Here is a 21,879-nt window from a genome sequence, read left to right as displayed (position 1 = left end):
AACACCCATTCATGTTAAAACATTAAATAAAGTATAAATTTATGGATACATCCTTAGCATAATAATATTTTCCTTTGCCTCCAATAGGAAACACTGTAGGGCATATCATCTTTTCCACTGAGGATAGGAAAAAGACAAGCATGCCCACCATCTCTCCTATTATTGAACATAACACTGAAGGCATTATTAGCCAACCCAAGGAGACAAAAGGAAGCAATCAGGGACATAAGATTTGGAAAATAAAATGTAAATCAATCATTACTTAATAATGATAGAGTTATAAATCAGGAAAATTCTCCTTTCCTCTTTGTACCCTCTGCTGCTCTTGTCCAGTGCTGTCAGCACACCCACAGAAGGCCTGCTTCTTTAGAGCACACCATCTCTGGGCTTGACCCACTCTATTTGGCTTGGCAATAGCAGTATAAAAGTGTCAGAGATGCCACTTTGCTGTTAAACTCCAACTGCCTGCCCAAAGTTAAATTTGCTTCCCCTAAAATGAAGGCCATCAGGCATCCCCTGGATTGCATAATTTGGCAGCTACCCCTTGTGAGTGTAGATCTGCCAGTCAAGGTAAGGAAAATAATGGTGAAATGTAAGATTCCCAGTTCTTTACCCAGAAAACTACCTATTAATGGCTTAAAACAACACAAACATATCTTACAGCTCTGGAGGGCAGAAGCCTGAAATGAGAAGCCTGGGCTAACATCAAGGTGTCAACAGGGCTATGTTCCTTCTAGAGGCTCTAGGAAAGATTCCATTTCATTGCCTTTTTAAGCTTGTAGAAGCTGCCCACATTCCTTGACTTGTGGTCCCTTCCTCCATCTTCAAAGCCAGCAAGATTGGCCAGAATCATTCTCACACTGCCATCTCTCTGGTTCTTTCTTTCTTCTGCCTCCCTCCTCCACTTATAATAACTCATGTGATTACATGGGGCCCACTCAGAAAACCCAGGATAATCTCCCTATCTCAAAGTCAGTTTATTAGCTATCTTAATTCCATCTGCAATCTTAATTCCCCTTTCCATGTAACCTAGCATTTTCACAGATTCCAGGGATTAAGACATAGACATCTTTGGAGGACCATTGTTCTGCCTATCTCAGACATTTAGATGACAGAGCCTTAATTTTGCAAATCAGGAATCTGACATCAATACAGGTAAAATGGTCTGCCTGAAATCACATAGCTAACTCTAATCCTGTTTGAGCATGGACTAGAATCAAATGCTTCTATCTCTCAGACCACAATAATCTTCACATAGCAGACCCAACACACATTATATACTTTAGTCCTCCCCTTAATAAAAAAGAATATATTACTCCATTTATAGTATATGGACCATTTTAAAAGTTTACTACACAATATAGAAATTCTACATGCATTTTCCTTTTAAATTTAAAATACAGAGCTCAATAATATTTTTAGTATACTACATGGCAATGAAGATGACAGCAAAAACAAACGTAGGACTGAGATTTTAATGAATATTTCTGCCAGTGAAACTTGAAAACCCAAGCTCTGAAATATGAAGGAAGTTGTTCTTTTATTAAACATGCATTGAACTTGCACTTGTCTAAAGGGACTTCCTGTCACAACACTGAAATTCAGCGTTTGATCTCCAGGTTCAAATTTGAGCTGACACACTGCAGTTAACCCTCTTTTTGTAATTAATAAGTGTCTAAGCTTCTTTTTCTTGGAAAGGTCAGCATTCAGTAATATCAGTAAGAGATTCTCTTTCAGTGAGATGGCAAGGGATGTTAGCTCTTGAAACCACAGAAATTAGGGGAACTGAAGGGGTCAACACATTCGTCAGCATGACACTCAGGGACTGCCTTACACAGAGACTCTTCACTAATTTGTTCTTTTCTATTTTGACTCTAGGAAAAAAGTGCTTGTCAACCTCATTTAGAAGGTTATTCCACATTTCTACTTATTAGGTGCCCTTTTCACTCAATGTCTTTCTTTTTTATTATAACCCAGTGCTCTTGGTTATTATCTTTCACTTCCGTTCATACATTGCTTCATGAACTTGTCCAGATAATTTTGATCTGTGAAAAGAACCAATTAGCTTCTGTGTTCCCTAAAGAGGTCTTCAGCCTCTTTGGAGAAAGATGAGCTGGACAGAGGAGGGAATTAAAGGACTGACTCCATGGCTGAATTTGGGGCCTGAGGTTAAGAAAGAACAGGATTGTTCTCTCAAGAATAATCTGTTCATTCTTGCTCTGGTGTTGACTGGCCTTCAGTACCCATGAATCTCTGAAAGTCTCAGGTTTTCTGAGTTCTGAACATATCCAGGTTGGAAAACAGTTGTGGATGGGGAGGATTGAAAAGGATGCTACTGGGATATTGGGGAAAGTGAATTCAACATAATTACACGGCAAACCACCAGCTTCTTTCCTAGGCACTGAGAACATTGAGATAATAACATAAGGACCCCGTACTTCAAACTCTTAAAATGTAAATATGGAATAAATGATAGAATTTTTTAAAAATATATTTGTAAAAGAAAATTATAACTGTGTCGTGGTGGATGTTAACTAGACTTGCTGTGGTGATCCTTTCGCAATATATGCAAATATCAAATCACTATGTTGTACAGCTGAAACTAATAGAATATGTCAGTTACATCTTAATTTAAAAAGTATATATACACATATATTCACAATGTCACAAGAAACAAAGGAAAGAAGATGTCAATTCCAACGCCAGTAAGGGGAAAGGATGAGAAGCTGGAACAGTTTTATAAAAGAGAGACATTCTTTGCAGATAGTAATTGGTTCTTCATTTTAATTCCAGTTCCACTCAGTGTGGAGAGTCTTGAGTGTAATACTGAGAAGTTTGGTTTTCTTCTTTTTTTCTGTCTGGAGAGGAAAAGTGATTTAATAGAAGAAAAAAAGACTTTGTAGTCATATAAATTTGGTTTGAAAATCACGACTGTAATACACACTAATTGGGGAAGGTTCAAAAGGTATTTAACCATTCTTAATCTCAATTCCCTTATTAGGAAGGGTAACAGGCAAGGATGTCCAGATTATAGGCTTGTTTTGTCCACAAGATGAAAAAATATCTAGACACTTGGAATCGCCCAGCAAGAATCATGCAAATCTTAGGATTTCAATTAATAATAGGGATTCTATTCCTAGCTCTCTTTCTGCTTCCCTTGCTTTCTCCTTTTTCTCTTCATAATGGGGCATTATTACAGATAATAGAGTAAACAGAAGTGTAGTTAAGAACATAATACCCTTTGGACTATTATGGAGCCTGATTAACTTGCTTTATCACCTCTGTTCATTCAGTTTCCATCAAGATACCCCACCACTATTTCCAACACTCAATTCCATATTCTACATTACCATATTGAATTCAATAAAAACACTTCTCAGCTCAAAATAAGAGCTCTTCAGCGTGGGGTTCTAATCAATCCACAACCTGGTCCCTGTCTAATTCTCCAGCTCAGATATAAGACTATATATTTATTCATTCATTCAACAAATATTTACAGGATATCTAGTATGAGCAAGGTACTGCCTTAGGTGTTAGGTGATTAAACTCGATGATTTTGACAGGAAAAGATGATAGAGATGCAATTTAATACATTTAATTTTTCATTATGCCACTTTATTTTCTAAAATAAACACGTATTCATTTATCACTACTTTTAAAGAACATATTGAATCCATATTATCTTTACTTTATTAGTGAAGACATAAAGGCTCAAGAAAATCAAGTAAATTTCTCAAAATAAAGCAGGATAAGAAGCAGCCAAGCAGAATTTGAAACATAAAATTTAAAAATCTGTAATTTTTGTCCTTGGCCTTCGGGTTAAAGATGTTTTTCATCTGTACCTTACCCAATGCGTTTTAACAATGATTTTTATGTTTTCAGAAATATTTTCACTTAAACGACATTTAACCAAATATTTAAAGACTCTTTTTCCTACCTTCTATAGCCCAGTAAAGGAATTTCCTGCCTTGGCCAGAAAACACTGAAGGATACAGTTGAGCAATGCAGTTCCTGCATCTTTGTAATTATTTTCTGGCCTAGAGATCTTCTTTTGGGAAGGTTCAGAAGCATTATTTACACGTGACATTTTAAGGTTGGTAATCCTCTTCACAAATTTTCTTTTTTTCCAATGTCAAGGAAAAGAAAATCTCGTTGCATATATTTTTTTTATCTCAAGACATCTGAGACATGCAATCAATTTTGACCCATTGGGGGACCTCTATATACATTGAGAAAAGGTGTTCTCTGTTACTTTGGTAACAGTTGCTCCAGTTTTCTCACCACAACCAAGAAAGGTCTTAATGACTCAAAATTCCTCAAAAGTTTTCACTCATTATGTTGGCCAGACTGAGAAGTGACCTAATTGTTATGGAGTTGGTTTTGTTTTGATTTGATTTGTCTTCATTGTCTCCTTGAGTTCTACTACAGAGTGAGAATGTCACATTCGGCCAACCATGGACATGGATGACAACCAAAGGATAGGGAATGTGCCCCAAGTTATTTTAAGGAGCCCATCCTTTCTCCTCTAGGACTCTTTCCTAATTTGAGGTCATTTCTCAGAATTCTAGCTCTGGGGGACCACATCTGAATAACACCCAAAGCTGCTGGATCTCCTGAATTCAGCTTTTTCTGCTTTCTTCCTCTAATCTTGTTTTTCCTCAGATGTTTAGTGATTCCAGGCTGTGTGTTCATTTTTGTATGTGAGATTCCCCATCAGTCTGTCGGGTGCATCTCTCAGCAGTTTGGCTTGAAGGTAACTCCAGAACGCATTGCTGAGGCTATCTTCACTGAGTATGCTAGGTGTCTCAGAGTGACCGGGCATCTAGGATACTGTCCTTTATATATAACCCAAGCTCCCATGCCCTCTGCTTCCACATGGAAGCAGACATCCGGGTGAGGGTATATGCTACACGGCCAAGTACCAAGCTGTTTCTGTGGGTAAAACCAACGAACTGCTTTTTGCGTACCATTGATTTGTTTCCTACTCTGAGTAGAAGTCACTCCCAGGTGTGCAGCCTTTTTGTTGTCAACCTCAATTTTGTTATCAGACCGCCTATGGTGATTTTAGCTGTGGTTTCCCTCTTCAGTTCTTTGTTGTCTATTTTGTGTCTTTTGGGGATTTCTCATAGTTCCTGGTGCATGGAATGACTCTTTCATGTGCATCATGCTTATGGGTTACCTATTTACTTATGTGTCATTTTTAACGTTTTGCCTTTAGAGCAATAGTGGGAAGCTGTGGCAGATTTTAGACTCTGTCTTAAACAAATAAATTAAATATACACTCTCCATAGGCTTAAGAATCCACAACATCACCAACAAATCTTGACAGTTATCCCACTCTTTGCTTTGCCCTCCACAAACTGGGCAATTAAAACAAAGTCTGCCTTTGGGTCTACTCCAGGCTCATACCTGATCTGCTACGAGGGTAAGAAACAAAAATGAAGCTGTAGGCTCCTGTTCTCACAAGAATTCTCCCCTTTAGAAATACAAGTCAAAAAGTTAAAGGAGAGTATGTACTCTCCACAGAAAGGAGCTGGAACAACCCAAAATATCAGACTGTCTAACAAGACTCAGAGGAGTCAGAAATTTTTCCACTACCAGGCTTTGCTAATGTCTTCAAGGATATAAGCAATCACAAAACCCAGGCAAAGCAGGGAGTGGCCCAAGACCCCTGTGCTGCTCCCCAGGTCCTTTCTTTCCACATTGGATGAGCTCTGGCCCAGGTTAACAGATGCAATTTCTAAGTAGGATGTGTGATCACCTTATTAACACCTGAAACTTCTCCATTTTATCCTCTGGAGAGTTACCTATCTTATCCAACCTCCTCCAGGGAGGCACCCCTCATAAACCCATATATTTCAGATTTGTTTGCTGTAAACAATCCTAGACAACAAGGCACATTCTGCTAAAAATATTTTGTAGATGAAGAATCTCCTGCTATCAGAAGCCGTTGCGTTAGACATTCTGTTTAGACAGAATGTCTAAAATTAGTGTTAAACAGAGATTAGACTGCGTGACAAGGCTTCTTTCTTTCTCAGGAGCTTCTTCTCCTCATTCCACTCACTCCATCACCACCCACATAAAAGGAGTAAATGGACTGGAGAATTGCTGCATAGGTCCTTCCTTTCTAGCAAACAATCAACATGAAATCAATTTTATCTTACAAGAGCCAGTATTGCCTTCAATTCTGATTCAGCCAACAGTAGTAATAAATTGAATTGTTATTGTTGTTATTGTGGGTTTTTTTGAGGAAGATTAGCCCTGAGCTAACATGTGCTGCCAATCCTTCTCTTTTTGCTGAGGAAGGCTGGCCCTGAGCCAACATCTGTGCCCATCTTCCTCTGCTTTATATGTGGGACGCCTGCCACAGCATGGCTTGACAAGCAGTGCCATATCCGCACCTGGGATCCCAACCGGCGAACCCCAGGCCGTCAAAGCGGAACGTGCGAACTTAACCACTGCACCACCAGGCCGGCCCCTGTTATTGTTGTTTTAATTCTTACCTTGGCTCCTCTGAGAACTGAAAATTTAAGTAAAAAAGCACATAAACAGAGCAATTGTGAGAATCATTATATACGTAGGACATATTTTTCTTTAGTTAGTATTTCTAAAATATTATGTTTTTCAAAGCTTTTAATTGTCTGCCCTCCCACATACTATGTCATTAAATGTGTGAAATCCTAATTATTAAAATTTCATTCTTATAAATAAATGTTTCAATGTTTAGTAAATAACACATCTACTTAGAGAAAAACTGGTGATTTTCTAAGCCAGACGTAGAAAGGAGTTTTCATTTTGTCTGTCAACTCCTATCTTTTGATAGTGGCTACTTGGGACACCGTGTTGAGAAAGATTCTGAAGCTATTTTAGATTTAACAACAACCAAGAAAGTACTATGATTAATTAGTAATTTTGATCATGGGCATGGATCTTGCCATTTACGATCTAAGCTATAATTAGACGTAATAATTTACAATTTAGTTGGAATGAGGAATCTGAGAACAGTTTTGAGAGAGATGGAGATTATGATTTTATGCTCCCATTTGCCTGAGACAGTTCTCATTTTTGCCTATTGTCCCAGTGTAATTTTTTGTGGTAATTTTTAGTACTGTTCACTCTCAAAGTTGCCCTATGAAAATGTTGTGTTAGATAGCTATCCTAGTGATAGAATGCAAGAAACTGAATGGGGAGGCATTAGACTTAGGGTTCCGTTTATGAATCGAAATAACAGATTATAGAAAATAAGATTTAATAAGGGACTTTAGAGACAGGCAGCGGTGGGGGAGATGCAAGTATTAATAGTGTAGAGGATGGCCTGTTTAAGTCTTAAGATCCCCTCAAATGGGAGATCTTGGTTTAAATATCTTATTTCCCTCACTGGGTAACTGAAACTCAGAGAGGTTAATTTTAATCACAGAGCTTATTTGGGGCACATCTAAGGATTCTCAGATCGAGGCCTCTCACATACAGCATATTCATAACACTGCTTTTCATTATTTATCTTAGGACAGCTGCGGTGGGTTGAATAGTGCCTCCCAAAAGTTCACGTTCACCCAGAGTGTGACCTTATTTAGAAATAGGGTCTTTACACATGTAATTAACCTCAAGATGAAATCATCCTAGACTTAGGACGGACCTTAAATCCAATTGTTGGTGTCTTCATAAGAAGAGGAGGGGACATAGAAGACACAGACACACACAGGGGAGAATGCCATGTGACAACTGAGGTAGCGATCAGGATGATGAGTCTACAAGACAAGGAATGGCAAGGATTGTAGGCAACCAACAGATCTAGGAGACAGGAATGGAACAGATTGTCCCTCATAGCCTTCAGAAGGATCTAGACGTGCCAAAACCTTGATTTCAAACTGCTGACATCTAAACTTTGAGAAAACAATTTTCTGTTGTTTTAAGGCACCCAGTTTGTGGTGCTTTGTTACAGCAGCCCTCCTCATTCACATAAATTTCATAAAGGTACATTAAATTATAATCTTTAGAAGATAAGGATAAAATTATGTTTATTAGTGTGTCTTTTCTATTATGAAGGAATAAGTTCCAGTAGTCTTTTGATGGTATGGCAAAAAACCCAGAAAAGCCTGAATCCTGCTGCATAATTTATCTCTACTTTCTCCACTCTCCCTCCAGCCTCCCATCCTCTCACCCCAACCAAAGCCAGTTTCTTGGAGAGATACATATGAGGACCCATGGTCACAGAGAAAACAAAGTACTACTTCATTTAATGGAATAGCACCATTTCATCCCTAATGCAAAGCTCTGGTAAAAATTAGACTGAAGCCTATGTATCAAGCTCAAGGCTTATGTAGGACCTTTTGGTTCTCTCCATAGTTTAAGTCTTGGGATGGAAAGAAGAGAGGCAAATTTTAGATTGTGATTGAATGAGCCAGTTCCTCCTTTCTTGGAGGGAGGTAAGAATTAAGCGGGAAGATGTAGAATCTTCCTATCATGGAAAAAAATACGAGTGTTTTCTTCTCTCTGTTCTCCAAATTGAACCAGTCCCTTGCATATAGTTAGGCAATCAATAAATGTCTACTGAAATAACAAAATCAGTTCAAATGATACACATAAAATATATTACTGCTATCAATTTATTGGGCCTGGTTTTGTCTCGCTTTTACCCAGAGAGAAAGGAAACCTCAATGTGCATTTGCTTTTATGTCTGTTTGTTCATTTATTTCAAGCATATACAAAGAGATTATTAAATGGTAGTTTTTCTAGTAGGCACTGGAGATCCAAAGATTAATGTGAAATAGTTCAGGGAGCTCAGAAGCCAGTGGGGATATGTACAGAAAAATAAGCAGAGAATTATGATATTGTGATAAATGGCATTATATAGATATGTTCAGACTTCCATAGAAGAGGGGAGATATACCTAACTCTGAATGTCAGGGGAAAGAAGATAAGGAAAGGCGATACCTGAGATGGGTCTTGAATGATAAGTACAGTGGTCAATCAGAAGGATAAAGGACAAACGGTAGAATACTTAAAGCAGAGAAGAAAGTTTGCATAGAATCCTGTAGAGATGAAAGAAGCTTGGGTGAAAACAGAAGCCACACAAAGCAATTTAGACTCTGAGGCACTGGATGTGGGTAAGTAGAGGAAAGAGACGAGATTAGAATGGCAATCGGAGGTCATGCCTCGGTGGGTCAGGAGCAGCTGAACTGAATATTTAAAACTAAAAATTCGTAGTATTCATGATGATGATGGCATCTTCCAGAAAAGGCTAAACAAAGGTACGTTCAGCATATCCTGATGAAAGAGATTCACTCAAAGAGCACAGTGTCACTTACCTAGAAAGTTAATCAATAATAAATTTTTATTATAAATTAGAGAAATAATTCACATATTTCATGAATAAAATTTATATTAAAATTAATACGTATTGACTATTGTTCTAAGTATTTAACAAAGTATTATCTCACATAATACAGTAATCCTTCAAGCTAAGAACCATTATCTCCCCTCGTTTTACAGATGGGGAAAGTGAGGTATGGAAAGGTTATACATCTTGCGGAAAGTGATATACCTGGTCATGTCAGGATTCAAACTCAAGCTGTTAAATCAGGAGCACATCCATTTACGCCAGTGCGTTACAATGTAATGAGGGACAGCCGAGGCATACACAATGTGGGTGCTCGATGGATTTTGGTTTCAGTTAGGCCTGAAACCCAGGATACAAAATCAAGGGCAGTTTTACTAGAGTCAGAGAAGTCCTAAGTGAAACTCACATGAAATATGTTGTTTCCCTCTGCCATCTACTTGTTTCATTCTATGCATAGGCTAATTCAAACAGTCTGCTCTTATTGTCTTCTGTGCTGCCTGTAGAAAATTTTGTGATGAGTATAACCTCCTTTTAGTAGTTACTTACTAACCAATTTGTTCTTCGCTTTTTCAATCAGTTTATATTGCTAATGAATTATATCGTCTTCCACTGGTAGAGTCCTGAGTTCATACTTCCATAAACAAACCACTCTGAGTGTGAAACTCATATATGAGTAGGGTCTGGCTGAATTCTGATTGAGTAAAATCACTTGTGGTATGATAGGTGTAGCCATATAGACATCGCATGCTCTGTAGAGCATATAAATGCTTTTATGTGTTCTACGCGAATATCTGGCAATGTGTCTTTCAAGAGATTCTGTAAATGCAATATCCCCATATTCAATGTCTTTCTCTATAAATGCCAAAGGCAGTAACAGGGAAATTGAGACTGAGACCATTGTGAAAGGCTACTTGTCTTCAAATTTCAGCTCCACTACTTTCTAGCTGTTAGCCTTGGACAAGTTGCTAGTGTTTCTAGGCCTCATCTGGAGATGATAATTGTGCCCATCTCATAGGAATTTTTTAAGGATCAAATCTGATAATGCCTGTAAAATACTTAATACAGTACTTGGCTTATCATAAGCACTTCACAAGCATTAGCCATTATCATTGTTATTATTATAAGTAGCTGAAATCCATATACATTTATATTATGTCGATTACTAGTCTGCACTTACAGAGATGAAACAGGAACATAGAATTTTGCAATGATGGAGTGTCGCAAATTTTCAAGTAAGCCAATATTTGTTGTAGTCTTGTTTGCAAATTTGCACATGCAGTGGTTGTCTCTCTCATGGTGGCAAATCTTGTAGGTTGGTTTACTTAACATCTATTCCCAACTGTACCCGCCTCGTCATAGGAGGTGAGTAGACTAAATACTTGATTTTCCTGGCCAACTGATGAGATTAAGATAGAAATATTCTGGGAAGAGCTCCCCTTCTTAAATAGAAAGACAAAGCCCACTTAGTGCCCAGATCTTGGCTTCTAATGCTGTTCTCTAATAAAAGAGACCAGGGGTCCTGGGCGAAATGGCTCATTCTAAGATTCAGGCAGGAAATATCCACCTTTGCCAGAAAGTAAGGAAGTGCTCAAAACAACAACAATGGGGATATGTCAAGGGGACATAGGAGCCAACTGAAGGAGCTCCCAATAGCAAAAGCTAAAACACTTTGAGCAAAAAAATAAACAAAGTAGTCTTGGATTATAACCCAAAGCATAAAATAAATCTATATGAATGTAAATAAAGGGCTGGCTATATAAATGAATGAGAGAGAAAGAGACAAATCTCTTGTGTAGAATTCCAAATGTCGTTTGTGCTTTGAGAGATAGGTTTTATTTTATAGGTATTTATGAATTATTCATGATGATAGTGACACAGTCCTGAGATTGGCCCCTGTCTCAGCCCAGTTCTCATGTTAAATCTGCTTAACGAACCAATGCACAGCTGCAGAGCCGTTTCTTTCTGTATATCCTCTGTCCATCAACAACCAGAGCCTATCCTCTCTCTTGTGGATGAAGGAGAACCCGAAGACAGTGAGGGTGGTTGTTCCATGGGTAAATCAAGCAGGGCCAAGCGAAAGTTGAAGGCAGACACAGGCCTCCATTCTGCTGAATAGTCCACAGGCAAAGTCTGGCTGTGTTCAGGACACTAATGACAGCACCTCGAGTGTAGCCCCTCAGGATGGGACAAGACTAGGGCACAATCAGGAGAAATTGATCCTTTCTAGGGTGTTGATTCTACTCCTCCTTATAGTCCTTCCAATTCTGGCACCCTCATCTGAGATCACACAGTTCCCTCCCCCTTTGCACGTCATCTGTGCCCCATCCTCTCAATAAAGCCTCATGGATGGAAGCCTTGCCCTTCTCTTCATATATTTCAGTTTTGTTGTATATACTCTGAATTATTTCTATTGGCCACTAAGTTTTAGCATTTAGACTCTCAAAACCATCTTTCTGCTGCCACATCCTTTATCCAACACACTTAATGAACAGCCTAGCTTAAAGAGAACCAAACGATGACAGAACTAGAAACAAAAAATAGTTAATATTTCAAAATATCCCACTTCAATCTCTCTCTCTTTCCTCCTTTCCTCCCTCCAGCCCTTGAAGCATCCATATATTCCAAGGATCATAATGTAAGGTAGAAAGTTCCAAGAGCCTTATGGAATGTACGGATGAAATGGGGAGGCAGACAAAGGAGAGAGCATTGTCAGCTTTTACATAAATCTTGAAGGATGGGGAGCTGAACATGCAGAACTTTGAAAATGGCATACCTTGCAGAAAGAGCATCCTGGAACTAAGCAGGGAGCAGGCAAGTGCACATTTATAGCAACTATAACTTGGTCAGTTTGTTTGGAGCACAGGCCAGATTATACAGGGCTTCAAATGCCAGACAACGAGGTTCAGACTTTGCTGGACAGTGCTAGGAGCTGCTGAAGGTGTTAGGGCAGAGGTGGAGCATGTGAAGAATGGTGCCATGTAAAAATGTATTACTGATTATCTGAAGAACAGATGGATGAGGGTTGAAAACGGAAACAGCAACACTGATTCAAAAAGTGTCCTGTCAGGTGAGAGATGACAAAGGGTCCAAACTAGGGCTGTGGCAATGGAGATTGAGAATAGTATGATCATCCTGAGACTAGATAACAGCTGGATTGCAACAAGGGTCTGCTCTGTGCCAGACACAGGGTTTCAAGTTTTACCTGGATTATTTTGTTTAATCCTCATTACAAGCCAGTTAGAGTTATATTATTATCCTATTTTACACATAAGAAGACTTAGACTGAGGTTGGATGGCGGCCCTTGGGACAATCCTGGGTTATATCTTTTTTCCTAGAGCAATTAGTGAGGTAACTTCTCTCTGAGATGGCCACCATCAATTCATCTCCTTGTGTATGTAAGTGGCATTCCCCTATCAAGAAATGGCGTCTATTCATCCATCCCCTTGACCCTAGGCTGTGCTATGACTCCCGTGGTCAACAGAATGTTGTGGAGTGACACTGTGCCATTCCAGGCATCACCTTTGGGCACATTTGAAGTTGCCACCTGTGTCTCTTAGAATACTTCTTTGCGCAGATAACCTTCTCAGAACTCAGCCACCATGCTGTGAGAAATCCATGGCACGTGAAGAGGCCATGTATATAGGTACTCAGATGACAACTAAGCAGAGCTCCCAGTCAACGGCCACAATCAACTGCCAGCCATATGAGGAGGTCATCTTGGATGTCCACCCAGTTGAACCTTTGGGTGACACCACCTCCAGCCAACCATCACATGAAAGATCACAAGTGAGAACAACCCTGTCAAGCTTGTCAACACAGAGAATCAGAAGAGATAATAATAATTCCTGTTTTAAGCCACTACATTTTAGGGTAGTATATTCCACAGCAATAGATAACAAAAGCATTTATTAATGGTGTCCCTTTTATCTCTCAAAAGTGTCCTTCTGTGGACAATTTATTGCCTGGTTAATGCAGGTTTCGGAAGTATAAATAACTGGCACAACCAGAACTAAAACCCAGGTCAGTCTGTGCTTTTAACCATAAGTTCCACAACCTAAGAAAGTAAATGGTGTGCGAGTGTAAACTCCCCAGGAAAATAAGATGTTTTATTAATCTCTTCACACCTCAGATTACCAGCCACCCTGTAAGTGTTGAATAAAAAATATTTAAGTGAATAATTAAATAAATGAATGGCTTAAATGGATGGACGAGAGTCAACTGCCCTTGGTTGGTAAGGTAGTTGGGGACACTATCCTCCACTTCCCACTGTAGCATCCTTTTGCAGAAAAATAGGCCAGGGGATACATTTATCAGCTCACAACATGGTCCTGTTGCCTGTTCTTCAGCCTGATCTTTAACCAGCATGGGGAGGAAAGGGTGGAAAAAAAGAAGTATAGGGTAAAACCTATTATGAGGTTTTAATAAACTCTAAGGTAGACCCTTTTTAACAGAATGATCTAATTTTTTTCTAAAATAAAAATTATACCTGGGTTTTATAATGGCTTAAGCCTTCCTCCAGCACTTTTCTCATAAATTTTAATATTAGCATTCTCGGCGCTGCTTAACTGCAGGTAATGTGTTTTTTAAACCATATTCTTTTCGTAGAGCTCATTAAAAGCTCTCACTCCACTAACGATTTCTGGGCCTCAAGTTAGACTTATTAGTGCACAAGGAGCAATAGATGCCTAAATGTCAGGTCTATTTACTGGCTGAGAGGGCTGGTGCTGGAGAGGTATTTATCTTCTGTGCGACATGCTGACTCTGGCTAGTTAATTCCATTCTTCCTGATGGGAAACAGTCCTTCTGAAACCAAACCTATTTAATCCAACCAGTTTTCAGCATGGAGAAGTCAAGCAACTTCCCAGTGTGTTTTTAACTGAAGGCGTGATTACTGATGTTGCCTCAGAGTCTTCCCCGCGGGCCAGAAGCACCTCCTTGGCAGGCGCTAAACCTGTGTTTTGTTTATCCTCGTGTCTCTGGCACTTGTTACAGTGACTGGAACACAGGTAGCTGTCCAGTGAAGGTTCACCTGCCTTAGTCTCACCTGTCTTCCCTTCTTTCTATATGATCTGTTTCTACTTAATCAACGTTTGAAAAAATTTTACATTCAGCCTTATTGATTCTCAAATCCAGTCCCTCTCAGCTCCATTCTCTGTCTTATGACCTGAGGCTGGGCCACCATCATCCCTCAACCTGATTCTTGGGCAGCCTTCTAATTAATATCATCTTCATCTGTTCTCCACATTGATGCCAAAATGGACGTGAACTTTCTTGCATTTTTGCTTAAAACACTTCAGTGACTCCCCTTTGTCCATCTCTTACCATAGGAAAAAAATAAATCTAAACTCCTCAGCATGCATTCAAGGCCTTTATCTGGTCCCTCAATATTTTCTAGTCTCATTTCTGACTCAGCATCTCAAGGCAAACTATGGTCCAATCAAGCCAGACTCTTCATTCCCAGAATACTTCATGCACTTTCCTTCAATGTGTCACATTGCATGATTTTTCTAGAGCCTAGAACACTCTTCCTGCTATCTTGGCTTTTCAAAATTCTGCCTTCCTTTATGACCCAGTGAAAATGTTTCCAAGATTCCCAAATTCCTTTCTACATCTTTCTATTTAAATGAATAGAAATGAATAGAATGAATGTGTTCCTGCCCCACACCACTTATTCTCTGGAAGCTTGGCAGGAGGGCAGCAGAGCATAAGGGTGAAAAGTCCAAATCTGGAAGCTGCCTGCTGGGTTCGAACCCAGGCTCTGCCACTTAGTCCCCTTGTGAACTTGAGCAAGTTACTTTATCTCTCTTTCTCAGTTTCCTCATCTGTAAAATGGGGATAAGAACAGTAGCACATCATAGCAGTGCTGTGATATTAAATGACTTCACTGACACATTGGAAGTGCTCTGTAAGCATTTCTTCAATTAAAAAGATTGGCAGGTGAGGCACTGGAAGAGCACCAATCTCTTAAATTAGTGGTTCTCAAGGTGTGGTCCAGCAGCAGCAGCCTCATCTGAGCCCTTGATAGAGATGTGAATTATCAGATCCTACCGCCAACCAACTGAATCAGAAACTCTCAGCGTGGGACCAACAATGTATGTTTTAACAAACTCTCTGGGCAATGCTGGTGCCCGATGGAGTCTGAGAATCATTATGGATGATCTCTAAGATGCCTTTCAGTTCTCACTGCCTGCGGATTGATTACAGTCCTGTTGTTCACGGCTATTGAAAAGTGGAATATCCCAGTGAGGACGATTCGAAAAGCTTGGAAAGAGCAGTAAGAAATTAGGTCAGGAGGCTGGAATTGAAAAGAGAAGCAAAGAATCCATTTGCAGAAGACAACAAAGGATGCAAGAGGGGAAAACAGCACAGAAAAAAGCCAAGGCTATTTCCCTGTAGTTCTTCCTTCTCTCATGGAAGCAAGAAGCCTCACATGGGTTATTGTTCTAAAGATTTATTGATGACTTTTTTTTATATTTCTATATTCTTCATACTCTATATTTCTATATATAAGAAATATATTATAATATTTTAATAATTTAATTGTGCAATAATACAATAATATGTTAATAAGAAATATTAAATTATCAGAAAAAAATTTTAACAAAGCTCTCTTCCATTCTCCTCTTTTAGCATTTGGGAAGTTGTTTCTTTCAGGAAAGCATAATGGAAAAATTTACTGAAAAACACAGCACAGTTTAGAAGTTATCTCCCAACGTAAATATCTGTGAAAAACCTAAAATATGGCACAAGGGGGGGCTGAATGCAGTGCCAAGAAACAACGGAGTTCTTTACAAGACTGAGGTCATCTGGCAGATACCATTGCCAAAACAAAAGGCCTTATGAAATATTTCAGGCCTACAGAAAGGTATAGAAAAATACCTTTTTAGGTGTAGTATCTGTGCACCCAACACCCAGCTTAAACGTATAGCTAAAATAGATTTTTAAGGTGTCAGAAGAGTCTATGCATTCAAAACGCTGCCTAGCTGTTAAAAATTTGATTAAAAAGCACAGCACAGATCTTAACACAATAAATGTCCGCTCTCTTCTGTTCCCTTCCTCACAAAATGTGTAAACAAACTCTCAGGCAGTAGGATTTCCAGACAGAAAGATGTGCTTGTGCGTAAGTCTTGGGATGATAAAATTGTTACAAGTGAATAAAACAACTGCTGCTGTCGTACTTCCCAAATGGAGTGATGTATCCTTCTAGAAGACTTCTTTCTCCTTTTATGAGTAAAGATTTTGTACTGAAAATGCTTTGGAAATCTCCCAGGGATAATTCCACTCTTCAAGTGCAGCAGTATAGGTTCTGACGGTGAAGAATGCATGATAATTTACTCTGCTGATAGGGAAGGTTTTTGTAATCTCATCTTTTAGTTCAAGCATGGGGGAAAAATACATCCTTGTGAACCCTAGAGAAATTAGCTAAAGAGTAAAATAAACTAAATAAACTTTCAATATGCTCTTCTCTTGATTTCCCGGGAACTCTCGGTTGACAAGATAAATAAAAAGAATATAAAAGAACACAACAATAATAATAGTTACTTTCATAATAACTTTACAGATATTAATTTGTTTAATCTTTATACTGGCTCAGAACTGAAGGTATTGTGATCCACTATTTTTCAGCTAAGGACGTCAATCATAATAGAGGTTGAGTAGCTTGTCCAGAGTCACAGAGTTGAATGGCAGTGTCAGGTTCAAATCCATGTTTTTATCCACTGTGCCATATTGTGTACCCCTCAGAGTATATTGCCAAATGTTGGGGATCCCTAGTCATCTAGCAAGTGTGGACTAACAGATTACTCATCTATTTCAATCTCTTCTTTTTACAGGTGAGAAAACTGTGGCTAAAATGGGCAATGCACTTCTGCAAGGTTACAGAGCTGAGGCTAAAATTCAGGATTCCTGGATCTCAGTTCAGTACAACGCCATTTCCTCCATTTCACAGGGCCAAAGTGGAATAGACTTTCTTTGATCTAAAACTTGTTTGTCCAACTATGCTCCAGATCCCATGAGCGGCACCATAATCTGCTCTGGTGTTCTCAGCCCCGGTTGCACTGTAGAGTCAAATGGGAAAGTTTATTTAAATACCAAAACCAGAGTACCACACAAGACACTTTTTTTTTCTGAAATTGGACCAGGACTCCACACTGCCACCATTTTAATATATTGTGGGGTTCTCAAAATTTACATATACATAATAGCTGTCTTCATTTTCATCTCCTTGTCCTCAGATTGGAATCTTTGGCATCTCAGTAAATGCCACCACCAGGTTGGTCAGACCAAAAACCTAGCATTTATCGTTAATTCCTCTCTGTCCCTTCCATCAACATCCAATCCATCAGCCAACATCATGTTTCATCATGTGTCACAAGCTCAACATCTCGTGTCAGATGTTGAGTAAATGTTTGCTGAATGTAAGAAATGCAGACATTTATTGTGTGAATCCCAGTGCAGGCCTTCATCCGGAAGGGTTAACATTTTTACATTATATACATTTTGTGTCTGCACACAAACACACACCTTTCTGGACTGCTGCTTCTGTCATTTCTACATGTCTTTGAGGCACAGAGCTCCCCTCTGAGAGGGTTGAACTCCAGCCTCTCTAAAGAGAGCTCCAGTACTGTGGGTGACACTCTGACACTATCACGAGAAGGCTGCTTTTAGCTCGCATATGTTTCAGTTTGTTCCTCCCACCCATCTCTCCTGCCTATTTCATCACTGGCATATACACAGGTAATTGGTGTGGCCCTGAGGAGGATTTTCTGCTCTGGAAAGAGCTAATAGAGAAAGGTCCTTTAAAGCAATAATCTCCACTGCGTTTTAGTCAAGCAAGCAATAAATGGCTGCCAAGATTGATTAAACAGACAAGTCAAGCAGAGGCTCTGATGAGTCATGAGTGCTATCTATCTGGTTGATACTGCCACAGAGAGACAGCACCTCTTCGGCTTCCCCCTCTGCAGCCTCACTCACAGTGGTGCAAACAGACTTCGCAGACCCTGGGTGTGATCGACTACATTGGGAAGAGTCAATGGGAGCTAACAACTTAAAAGTCAGAAAGCCATAGACGAAGATTTTTTTCTTTCTAATGATCATGCGATCACATGGCAGGTGCAGTGTCTCAACGTTTGGGCTTTGTATTTTTGTCTGAGAAATAAAAAGATTCTACAATAGTGCTGTCAAATGAAAGTAAATATGAGTAACATATAGAATTTTAAATTTTCCAGCAGCCACATTAAAAACAGTAAGAACACATGAAATTATTTATATATTTAATACAAATATAGTACATAATTAAAATATATTTGATAATATATTTTTGTCCTAGTATATCAAAAATTACCATTTTAAAGTAATAAATATAAAAAATTATTAATGAAATATTTTATATTCTTTCTTCATACTAAGTCTTCTAAACTCCAGTGTATATCTTATGCTTATAGCACATCTCAATTTGGATGCAAAATTTTTAACAGTTTAAGTGAAATGTAGTTCTACCAAACAATAGTTATATTTAAGGCAAAAATATTTTAAATTTTAATTAAAATTAAATAAAATTAGAAATTTACTTCCTTGATTACACTACCTACATTTCAAGTGCTTAAAGACACAGGTGGCTTGTAGCCATCATATTAGACGGCACATCTCTGGAGACTAGAATATGGATGTTACTCTTTTTATAGTATTCACAGGACCTTAGAAAGTGTCCAGTCCTCATTAAACGTTATTGACTGGTTATTAGCTAATAAAATTCTAGCAAATCACTAAAAAAAAGAAAGAAAGATCTAAAATTTGGAATAAGAAAGAAGAGCAAGTTTGTTTTACACATCATGAACTTAATTTCCTCATCTGTGAACAGTAACCGTAAGTGTCTTGACACCTCCCACAATGTATCTGTGGATAAACAATTCCCAAGAAGTTTGGGAAAGGTTGCACACTAATTCATCTTACTGGAGATTCACAAAGCAAATTAATATCATCTTTTTCATTCACAGATCAGATATACAAAACAATCCTTGCACCGTGCTCCCATCTTTGGCCCATAACTATCTATCTTTCTTACTCTTTCTCCTGTTCAGTAATATAAAAGCAAGTATGAGCCTACCACCCAAACAAAAATCCAAAACTTTTCTGGTAGCTTACTTACATCCCTCATCTAAGATAGTCATCATCTCAAACTCTGTGCCTGTTATAATCTTACTTTCACTTGATTTAACCTTATATCACATCTATGTATTGTTAAAAAGTGATATATAATTTATTACACATACACTTATAGTCATGGCAGAGTGAGTTATCATGGAGTATAAAATCTTGAAACTTTCTAGAGGCTGAGTCATATTTAATAATCCATAAGATACTTCCTTGTTCAATGCCTTATCAGCTCCAAAGAGACTATTTTATTATTCTTCTAAATAAATTGTGCCTAACTTCCATCTTTTCTCTCTTCAGTTCATCTTCTACACTGCCCTCAGAGTCATCTTTCTAAAACATAAACTGACCATATAGTTCCTCTGTTATTAATACCTTTCAGAGCTGCCTCAAGCCCTAAAGGATAAAGTTGAAAATCCTCATAAGGACTGGGGTAGATTGTTTAATGTCCAGGACTCCCCCCATCTCAGTTAGACATAGTTATATGTCAGTGTGACTTTGCCTTTACCTCCATCCAGTTATGGAACATATTTTTCTATCTTCTTGAGACTAGGCAACCTATAACTTACTTTCACCAATAGAACGTGGCAGGAATGACATAATGCAATTTCCGAGATTAGGCTTGAAGAAGCCTTGCATCTTCTACTTTTGTTCTCTTGAAAAACTTGCCTGAGACAGCCATGAAAGGAAGCTGAATTAGCCTACTGGAAGATGAGAGACTATGTAGAGAAAACTTGAGGAATCCCAGAGAAAAGCCAGCACCGATGGCCTAACATGTGAATGAGGTCATTTTGCACCTTCCAGCCCAGCCAAATCCCTAGCTGAAACCACATCTGAGTGAATCCAGGCCAAGTCAGCATGGGAGAATCCAAGCTGATCTACAAAATGATCAGAAACTTTAAAAATCATCATTGTTCCAACTCACTAAGTTTTGAGGTGATTTGTTATGTAGTAATGGATAACTGTAAGACGTTTTTTAAGACCTCAAAAATCCTGAAGGTGGTGCCTAGCAGACCCTCTCAGGCAGACAAAAGGGCTTCTAATGACCTTCTGTATTCTCATACGCCACCAGAATTCGATGAATATCTGACTCAAAAATGATTATGGATATGGCTTTTGGGGCATTGAGTGAACCTCTCATCAGATTCATAGAAAATCTACAAAATTTTAAGAGAATCATATTGGTGGAAATGCTGGCAGCTTGAATTAAAAGGGACAAAAGTATTTCAAAATGGGCCCTCAATTTCCTGTGTTCAGGAATCAGGCTTTCAAAGAGCTAGACATGAAAACATGGGTCAGCTAGGTTTTTTTGTTTTTAACAGTTTTATTGAGATACAATTCACATACTATACAATTCACTCATTTAAAATGTAAATGCAATGGTTTTTAGTATATTGACAACTTGAAATGATCAGGACAATCAACTTTAGGACATTTTCACCACCTCAAGATAAAAAAACTTACAATTTAGTTATCACCTCTCATCCCTGGCCCTCTCCCTACATCCTTCCCAGGCCTAAGCAATCACTAACCTATTTTCTCTATATATGGTTTTGATTATTCTGGACATCTTATATAAGTGGATCACATAATATGCGGTCTTTTATGACTGGCATTTTTCACTTGGCATAATACGCTCAAAATTCATCCATGTTGTAGCATGTATCAGTACTTCATTTCTTTTTAGGACCAAATAATATTTCATTATATGGATATACCATATTTTATTTACCCATTCATCAGTTGATGGATATTTGGGTTGATTCCACCTTTTGCCTATTATGAATATTGCTGCTATAAATATTTGTGTACAAGTTTTTGCATTGACATACGTTTTCACTTCTCTAGGCTATATATGTAGCAGTGGAATTTCTGGATTATATAATAAATCCATGTTTAATCATTTGAGGAAACTGCTAGATTGTTTTCTAAAGTAGCTAGATGATTTTACTCTCCCACTAACAGTCTATGAGAGTCCCAATTTCTCCACACCCTTGCCAACACTTGTTATTATCTTACACTTTGATTATAGCCAACCTAGTGGGTATGAAGAGGTATCTCATTGTGGTTTTGATTTGCATTTACTTGAAGACTAATTATATAAGCTATCTTTTCGTATGTTTATTTGCCATTTGTATATCTTCCTTAGAGACATATCTATTCAGATCCATCCCCATTTTTAATTAGTTGTCTTTTTTATAATTGAGTTGTAAGAATTCTTTATACATTCTACATAGAAGTTCCTTATCAGATATAAGATTTTCAAATATATCTACTGTCTTTGGGTTGTCTTTTTATTTTCTTGATAGTGTCTTTAGAACCATAAAAGTTTTTATTTTGGTAAAGCTCAATTTATTTTTTTCCTCTTGTTAATTGTGCTTTTGGT

Source organism: Equus asinus, chromosome 12, assembly GCF_041296235.1.
Source record: "Equus asinus isolate D_3611 breed Donkey chromosome 12, EquAss-T2T_v2, whole genome shotgun sequence".
NCBI lineage: Eukaryota > Metazoa > Chordata > Mammalia > Perissodactyla > Equidae > Equus > Equus asinus.
The sequence above is the reverse complement of the archived record's forward strand: the minus strand, read 5'-3'. Positions refer to the sequence as shown.